This window comes from Nerophis ophidion, linkage group LG10, assembly GCF_033978795.1.
Source record: "Nerophis ophidion isolate RoL-2023_Sa linkage group LG10, RoL_Noph_v1.0, whole genome shotgun sequence".
NCBI lineage: Eukaryota > Metazoa > Chordata > Actinopteri > Syngnathiformes > Syngnathidae > Nerophis > Nerophis ophidion.
Genome location: NC_084620.1, coordinates 4205233 through 4214846, shown reverse-complemented (window position 1 = coordinate 4214846; position 9614 = coordinate 4205233).

Sequence of the window (9614 nt, the reverse complement as noted above, 5' to 3'; positions counted from 1 at the left end):
AAGAATATTGTATTTATGTTAATATTACATGTATGTAATGAAGGTGTGAATGATTTTGTAAAAGTCCTGAAAGAAGAATACTGATGAAAATATGCACAGTGACAACTTTTTTTCAGGTAATGCCTCAATAACTGCATCCACATGTTTACAGTACTGCCACAAACATTTATACACTATTACTACATCAAAAACAGTGACGTGCGGTGAGGTTCATGGCTGGTGAGGCACTGACTTCATCACAGTCAGATTTATAAACATATGAACCCTTTAGAGTATCTTATTCACCATTTGATTGGCAGAAGTTAACGGGTTATGTTTAACAGCTCATACCAGCATTCTTCCCTGCTTGCCACTCAGCATCAAGGGTTGGAATTGGGGGTTAAATCACCAAAAATGATTCCCTGCCGCTACTGCTCACTGCTCCCCTCACCTCCCAGGGGGTGAACAAGGGGATGGGTCAAATGCAGAGGACAAATTTCACCACACCTAGTGTGTGTGTGACAATCATTGGTACTTTAACTTAATGTAGCAGGTATTTTAGCTAGTATAGTAGAAGTTCTCAATATTTGGGCTAATCAGAAGTCTAGATTAGTACTCAGAGAGAGTAGGACAGACACAATTAAATACTTTAAATGATAATGGTGTTACTGAAACATGTACAGTGCAACAACTAGTGGACAGACATTAATAGGAATAGCCATTCAAAACAAAAGAAGAAAACAGAAAGGAATCTCAACAAACAATGTTGGATTAGTTCAGGTAATTCATAAAAAGTAATATCAAAATTTCTTCAAATTTATAGGCGCCATATGAGACTGATCGCAGTCCATATGTGCATTCGCAGTTCATACAGCCACATGGGTTGGCGTTGTGGATATGACAGTTTGTAGTGAAAGTTCCGTTTATGGGCAGGTTGTATTGTAGCATAAAAATGCAGATGGCCTTAAAACGCCACAATTCTCAGTCACCATATTTAAGTACCCAAAATAAAGACATAAATATAAATTCAATCGGCTCAGAAACATTGTAGGAAACGGGATTAAAACCCGATGCTAACCGCCCATAGAAAATACATGGGTACGGCTAGTAGCTACTAGTAGCAAACAAATTCACTTACCAACTCGACACACTCTTTCGTCGCGACTCGGCCCTGATGGTCGGCACCTATAAGATTACAATTAGTTGTACAATGTTGGACGGTTGTTTTTACGATATGCAGACAAACGACAACTTTAAAACATACCGGTTTCAGATGTCCCAAGCCTAGCCGAGTAGTGCAAGAATGATCTCTGGGATCACTAGCGCCCACTTCCACCAGGAGGCTGGAGAACAGGTTCCTCACATAGTGGGTCTTCGGAGCCGTTTTATGATTGGCCAGCACAAGAAATACGTTACACACATACAGTTTTTGACAAAATACACTGTACATTATATACCTCAGCTAACTAAACTATGGAAATTTACAATATAATTCATATAACAATACGGTCTCACTGCACAGCAGGCCAGCAGTTAGCCGAGTCATTGCGCAATCCATGGTGACGGGGAGACTCACCTGAATGTGAGTCACCGCAAGTCTCTGCTCAGTATTTCAACAGCAAATGTGAAAATTCAGCGATTTTGAATAAAAATAATCTAAAACTGGTGAAGTTAAATGGAAAAGAACTTTATAGTATAATCACTGGATACATACAACAATTTTTTTTTTTTATTTTTTTTTCTCTCCATGATGGCTACCCTGACTGCGCGTCACTGATCATAAAGTATATGTCAAAATAACAAGTGAGAAGATGTCATCTTGCTCGCAGTTTTTAACATGAAGTACCACTAATTATATCATACATTAATCCATGGGTGTCAAACTCTGGCCCGCCGTGTGATTTTATTTGGCCCTTGAGGCAATATCAATTTAACATTAGAGCTGGCCCGCCGATATCATACAGCGACGGTGCCACTGTAACACCGCATTCACCGCTAATACTCATACTTGCCAACCCTCCCAATTTTCCCGGGAGACTCCCAAAGTTCAGTGCCCCTCCCGAAAATCAACCATTCTCCCGAATTTCTACCAAATTCCACCCAGACAACAATATTGGGGGCGTGCCTTTAAGGCACTCCCTTTAGCGTTCCCTACAACCTGTCATCACGTCTGCTTTTTCTCCGTACAAACAGCGTGCCGAACCCAGTCACATTAATATTTGCAGCTTTTACACACACACAAGTGAATGCAAAGCATACTTGGTCAACAGCCATACATGTCACACTGAAGGTGGCCGTATAAAAACAACTTTAACACTGTTACAAATATGGGCCACACTGTGCACCCACACCAAACAAGAATGACAAACACATTTCGGGAGAACAAATTGTATTTAATATACACATTGATGATTTTTTTGTTTGTTTTTTGAAAGTTGATTTTGCACTATTAAGTTATGTGTCATAGCAAATTAGTGTAGCAAACTGAGCAGTAATAAACTTTTTATCCATGCACATTCTCTTGCTACTTCAAGGCTTCAGTGTTTGATTCATTCATTATTATTATTTTATTTTAAAATTAATTATTAGCCTATGGGAAAAAAAATATTTTGATGTTTACCTCAGAACGCTGCAAATAGAAAAGAGGCATTCCATTTTTATTAAAATTGTATTTGATATGCCACTTTTATTATTATTATTTGAAACTGGATTTTGCATGTCACTATAAAGTTACATAAGCCTTGCTTGCCCAATATTCAATGCAAAACTCATTTGCGTCCCTATTAAAGGTGAATTTGTTCAACTTTGGCCCACGGCTTTGTTCAGTTTTAAATGTTGGCCCGCTCTGTGTTTGAGTTTGACACCCCTGCATTAAACACAATTCACAAAAAATTGCAGTGAATTCAGCCCATTTCTATTGTACTGATAATTACTCACTCATCAATTTTATACAGAATACACCTAATTAGTCAAAGCTATTTCAGAAAACTCAATCAGGAAACTACAACATCATTTCTCTCAGTACTACTCCAGAGATGGCAGTTAGCATTAGCATTAGCTGTTTTTGCCATCAATCAAACTTACCGTAATTAACTGGAGCTACACACACATACGGTGAATAACATAATTCCATAAGCATGTTTATACCTGTAAATAACACACTCATGAGCATAAACTATTTATATGAAGTTACTTTTACCTGAAAGCTGTTGAAAGGCGTTTAACTTTTAGCGGTGTCCATCCATCGAATTATTACCGACTTTTAACAATTTAGCTGAAAGGGCGCCCCCTGCTGGAGCCCTCTAGTCAATACAGAGTCTCTAATAACTGATGGTGTTAGGAAAACATGAACAACATCGTATCCATCCATCCATCCATCCATTTCCTACCGCTTATTCCCTTTCGGGGTCGCGGGGGGCGCTGGCGCCCATCTCAGCTACAATCGGGCGGAAGGCGGGGTACACCCTGGACAAGTCGCCACCTCATCGCAGGGCCAACACAGATTGAAAGACAACATTCACACTCACATTCACACACTAGGGCCAATTTAGTGTTGCCAATCAACCTATCCCCAGGTGCATGTCTTTGGAAGTGGGAGGAAGCCGGAGTACCCGGAGGGAATATTACTTTGCTATTGCTCTAATCCAGTGGGGTACGTGAGATTTTTAAAAAACAACATTCTAAAAATAGCAACAAGTCAAAAATCCTTTATAAATATATTTATTGAATAATACTTCAATAACATATAATAATAATAATACATTTTATTTGTAAAAAGCACTTTACGTTGAGCAAACAACCTCAAAGTGCCACAGTGTCAAAAAATAGTAATAATAAAAATAAATAAAATATAAAACTAGAAACAGCCCAAAAGCTACAACCAGCATGCATGTCTATAGAAAGGCTTTTTTTAAAAGATGTTTTTTTTTTATATGAATGTAAGTTCATAAACTGTGGGGGTGAAATACAGCAATGCAATATTCAATGTTGACGGATAGATTTTTTTGTGGACATGTTCCATAAATATTTATGTTAAAACATTTTTTTTTTGTGGGGAAATGTTTAGAATTAAGTTCATGAATCCAGATAGATCTTTATTACAATCCACAAAGAGGGCACTTTAAGTTGATGATTACTTCTATGTGGAGAAATCTTTATCTATAATTGAAATAGTTGTTTATTTTTCAACAAGTTTTTAGTTATTTTTATATATTTTTTCCCCAAATAGTTCAAGAAGGACCACTACAAATGAGCAATATTTTGCACTGTTATACAATTCAATGAATCAGAAACTGATGACATAGTGCTGTATTTTACTTCTTTATCTCTTTTTTTCAACCAAAAATGCTTTGCTCTGATTAGGGGGTACTTGAATTAAAAAAATGTTCACAGGGGGTACATGACTGAAAAAAGGTTGAGAACCGCTGGTCTATACATCACAATTTCGTATTTCTACTGTATCTCAGTCACCTCTCGCCCAAAGTCAGCTGCGATTGGCTCCAGCTCACTTTTGACCCTAACGAAAACAAGTGGTATAGAAAAAGTATGGATGTTATTTATAAAAAGTAAACATGCTAAATATTAACCTTATTTTTTGTGGTGGTTTGAAATGACAAAAAAGGAAATGGTCATGGAGAAGATGTTGGTTGCCAAGACAATCACTATTCTTTTATTCATGCTGTCATTTGTGTTGGTGGTCGGGGTCAAACTTCTCCTTCAACATCCCCACCTTAATACCCTGACCTTTAACCTTTATCGACTGATGACCTCACCTGGAACGTTAATCACCGTACAACACCTCTACGTAGTCTTCGCCTCATTCCCCTGGTCTACTCTTCATCCTAGTCCTGCTTGACCTCTTCTAGTCCCCCAGGTCCACTCATAGCCCTTGTCCTTTCCTCGTGTTCCTGGTCCACTCCTAGTCCTGCTAGTCCTCTTCCAGTCTACTTGGTCCACTTTAACCCTATTCCTCTCCTAGTCCCCCTGGTCCACTTTTCATCTTGGTCCTGCTACTCTTCTTGTACAAACCCCGTTTCCACATGAGTTGGGAAATTGTGTTAGATGTAAATATAAACAGAATACAATGATTTGCAAATCCTTTTCAACCCATATTCAGTTGAATGGATTACAAAGACATATTGCATGTTCAAATTCCATCCATCCATCCATTTTCTACCGCTTATTCCCTTTTGGGGTGGCGGGGGGCGCTGGTGCCTATCTCAGCTACAATCGGGCGGATGGCGGGGTACACCCTGGACAAGTCGCCACCTCATCGCAGGGCCAACACAGATAGACAGACAACATTCACACTCACATTCACACACTAGGATGTCGTGGTGGTTTGTGCAGCCCTTTGAGACACTAGTGATTTAGGGCTATATAAGTAAACATTGATTGATTGATTGATTTAGTGTTGCCAATCAACCTATCCCCAGGTGCATGTCTTTGGAGGTGGGAGGAAGCCGGAGTACCCGGAGGGAACCCACACATTCACGGGGAGAACATGCAAACATGCATAAACTTAATTTTTTTGTTGTTGCAAATAATAACTTAGAATTTCATGGCTGCAACACGTGCCAAAGTAGTTGGGAAAGGGCATATTCACCACTGTGTTACATCACCTTTTCTTTTAACAACACTCAATTAACGTTTGGGAACTGAGGAAACTAATTATTGAATATTTGAAAGTGGAATTCTTTCCCATTCTTGTTTTATGTAGAGCTTCAGTCGTTCAACAGTCTGGGGTCTCCGCTGTCGTATTTTACGCTTCATAATGCGCCACACATTTTCCTTGGGAGACAGGTCTGGACTGCAGGCGGGCCGGTAAACTACCCGCACTCTTTTTTACGAAGCCACGCTGTTGTAACACGTGCTGAATGTGGCTTGGCATTGTCTTGCTGAAATAAGCAGGGGCGTCCATGAAATAGACGGCACTTAGATGGCAGCATATGTTGTTCCAAAAGCTGTATGTACCTTTCAGCATTAATGGTGCCTTCACAGATGTGTAAGTTACCCATGCCTTGTTCACTAATACACCCCCATACCATCACACATGTGTAAGTTACCCATGCCTTGTTCACTAATACACCCCCATACCATCACACATGTGTAAGTTACCCATGCCTTGGGCACTAATACACCCCCATACCATCACACATGTGTAAGTTACCCATGCCTTGGGCACTAATACACCCCCATACCATCACACATGTGTAAGTTACCCATGCCTTGGGCACTAATACACCCCCATACCATCACACATGTGTAAGTTACCCATGCCTTGGGCACTAATACACCCCCATACCATCACACATGTGTAAGTTACCCATGCCTTGGGCACTAATACACCCCCATACCATCACACATGTGTAAGTTACCCATGTCTTGGGCACTAATACACCCCCATACCATCACACATGTGTAAGTTACCCATGCCTTGGGCACTAATGCACCCCCATACCATCACACATGTGTAAGTTACCCATGCCTTGGGCACTAATACACCCCCATACCATCACACATGTGTAAGTTACCCATGTCTTGTTCACTAATACACCCCCATACCATCACACATGTGTAAGTTACCTATGCCTTGGGCACTAATACACCCCCATACCATCATACATGCTGGCTTTTGAACTTTGCGTCAATAACAGTCTGGATGGTTCGTTTCCCCTTTGGTTCGGAGGACACGATGTCGAATATTTCCAAAAACAATTTGAAATGTGGACTCGTCAGACCACAGAACACTTTTCCACTTTGCATCAGTCCATCTTAGATGATCTCGGGCCCAGAAAAGCCAGTGGCGTTTCTGGATGTTGTTGACAAATGGCTTTCGCTTTGCATAGTAGAGCTTTAACTTGCACTTACAGATGTAGCGACGAACTGTATTTAGTGACAGTGGTTTTCTGAAGTGTTCCTGAGCCCATGTGGTGATATCCTTTAGAGATTGATGTCAGTTTTTGATACAGTGCCGGATTGAAGGTCACGGTCATTCAATGTTGGTTTCCGGCCATGCCGCTTACGTGGAGTTACTTCTCCAGATTCTCTGAACCTTTTGATGATATTATGGAGCGTAGATGTTGAAATCCCTAAATTTCTTGCAATGTCACTTTGAGAAACGTTGTTCTTAAACTGTTTGACTATTTGCTCACGCAGTTGTGGACAAAGTGGTGACCCTCACCCCATCCTTGTTTGTGAATTACTTAGCATTTCATGGAAGCTGTTTTTATAGCCAATCATGGCACCCACCTGTTCCCAATTAGCCTGCACACCTGTGAAATGTTCCAAATAAGTGTTTGATGAGCATTCCTCAACTTTATCAGTATTTATTGCCACCTTTCCCAACTTCTTTGTCACGTGTTGCTGGCATCAAATTCTAAAGTTAATGATTATTTGCAAAAAAAAAGAAATGTTTATGAGTTTGAACATGAAATATGTTGTCTTTGTAGCATATTCAACTGAATATGGCTTGAAAAGGATTTGCAAATCATTGTATTCTGTTTATATTTACATCTAACACCATTTCCCAATTCATATGGAAATGGGGTTTGTAGTTCTCCAGGTCCATTCTTAGTCCTAGTCCTGCTAGTTCTCTTTCTAGTCTCCTGGGTCCATTCTTAGTCCTAGTCCTGCTAGTTCTCTTTCTAGTCTCCTGGGTCCATTCTTAGTCCTAGTCTCGCTAGTCCGCTTCGAGCTTACTTGTTCTACTCTTAGTCTTAGCTCTCTTCTAGTCCCCCTGGACCACTTTTTGTCTTAATTGTATTAGTTCTGCTACTCCTCTTATGTTCCCCTGGACCACTTTTAGTCATAGTCCTGCTAGTCTTCTTCCAGTCTACTCAGTGCACTCTTAGTCCTATTCCTGTCCTAGTTCCCCTGGTCCACTCTTTGTCTCAGTCCTGCTACTCTTCTTCTAGTTCCCCAAGTCCATTCTTAGTCCAAGTTCTGCTTGTCCTCATCTAATCTCTGGAGTCCACTCTTAGTCCCAGTCCTGCTAGTTCTCTTTTAGTCTACTTGGTCCGCTCTTATCCCTATTCCTTTCCTTGTTCCCCTGGTCCACTCCTAGTCTTAGGCCTGCTAGTCCTCTTCTAGTGTACTTGGTCCACCTTTAGTCCGTCCTATTCCTCTACTTGTGCCCCTGGTCCACTCTTCGTCTTAGTCCTGCTAGTCCTCTTCTAGTACCCCTGACCGACACTTAGTCTTAGCCCTGACAGTCCTCTTAGTCTACTTGGTCCACTCATAGTCCTAGACCTGCTAGTTGTCTCATAGTCTACTTGTTCCACTTTTAGGTCGTCCTATTCCTCTCCTAGTTCCCCTGGTCCACACTTCGTCTTAGTCCTGCTAATCCTCTTCCAGTCCCCCTGATCCACACTTAGTCCTATAGCCCTGATAGTCCTCTCAGTCTACTTGATCCACTCTTAATCCTTGTCCTCTCCTAGTGCCCCTGATCCACACTTAGGCCTAACCCTGATAGTCCTCTTAGTCTACTTGGTCCACTCGTTGTCATTGTCCTCTCCTAGTCCCCCTGGTCCAATCTTACAGTAGTCCTAGCCCTGATAGTCCATCTTTTAGTCTAGTCAGTACACTCTTAGTCCTTGTCCTCTCCTAGTCTCCCTTGTCCACTCTTCGTCCTATAGTCCTGCTAGTCCTCTTCCAGTCCACTTGGTCCACTCTTAGGGCTCGTTTGTTTTGTGTTGCTTCTTTTCTTCTTGGGCTTGAGGCGTTCATGTGACTAAGAATAGAAGCGGAATAAAAGTGGTCTCCTCTGGGAGGTGGGGTCAATGGGGGATGCTAGGTCATGTCATCACATCAGCAGAAAAATAATGACCGTATTAATAATAATAACAAGTTATATTTATTTAGCAATTATTTTTTGTGACTCAAACCGTGTTACACTGAGAACCAAAAAGAAAAAAAGATTGACTGGGGATCAATCAATATTGATGACAACATTTTGGTCACATGACCCCGCACACGGCAGAGTGTGACAACTGATCCAACAGCACTTCAAGGTGCACGCTCAGCACGTGTGCAACATGTGCATGCTCACATGGGCAACAATGTCGTGCATATTAATTCAAGTCACCTTAAACCACGTTAGCATACCAACATGCTAAGTGACACCTTTTAAAAGTACTTAAATAAGTATAAATTGACTTTTGACCTTATCAGCTTGAAATTAACCTTTGACCTCAACACCTGTCTTAGCTATGTTAACTTATTGTAGAGATTGTTGCGTTGGACCAGGCGTTCCTCTGCTGGGAATTTAAACTATCGGTCTCTCCCAAGTTCTTTTGATGACACATAAGCTGGTTATAAATGAATCCCAGGCAGAGTTGCTTATTTTGATATTTCATTACCAAAGCTTTGGGTGACCAATCTAGATACAACAACCTTTCGATCGCATTACCCAAATTGATCTAACATTCAAAGGGGAAGACACTACTTCTTCAATACGCAACCAGCCCCCACCCTCCCCAGATGGGACATACAGGTTCTTTGTTCAACTAAAGATAAGATATTTAGAGAGTACTCCAACTTCCTACATTCCATAGCTTCAAGGCTAACACACAGTTTACTTGCGGGCAAACAGAAAGCGAACAAATGGAAGAACACTAGCTGTTTTAAAATATGAC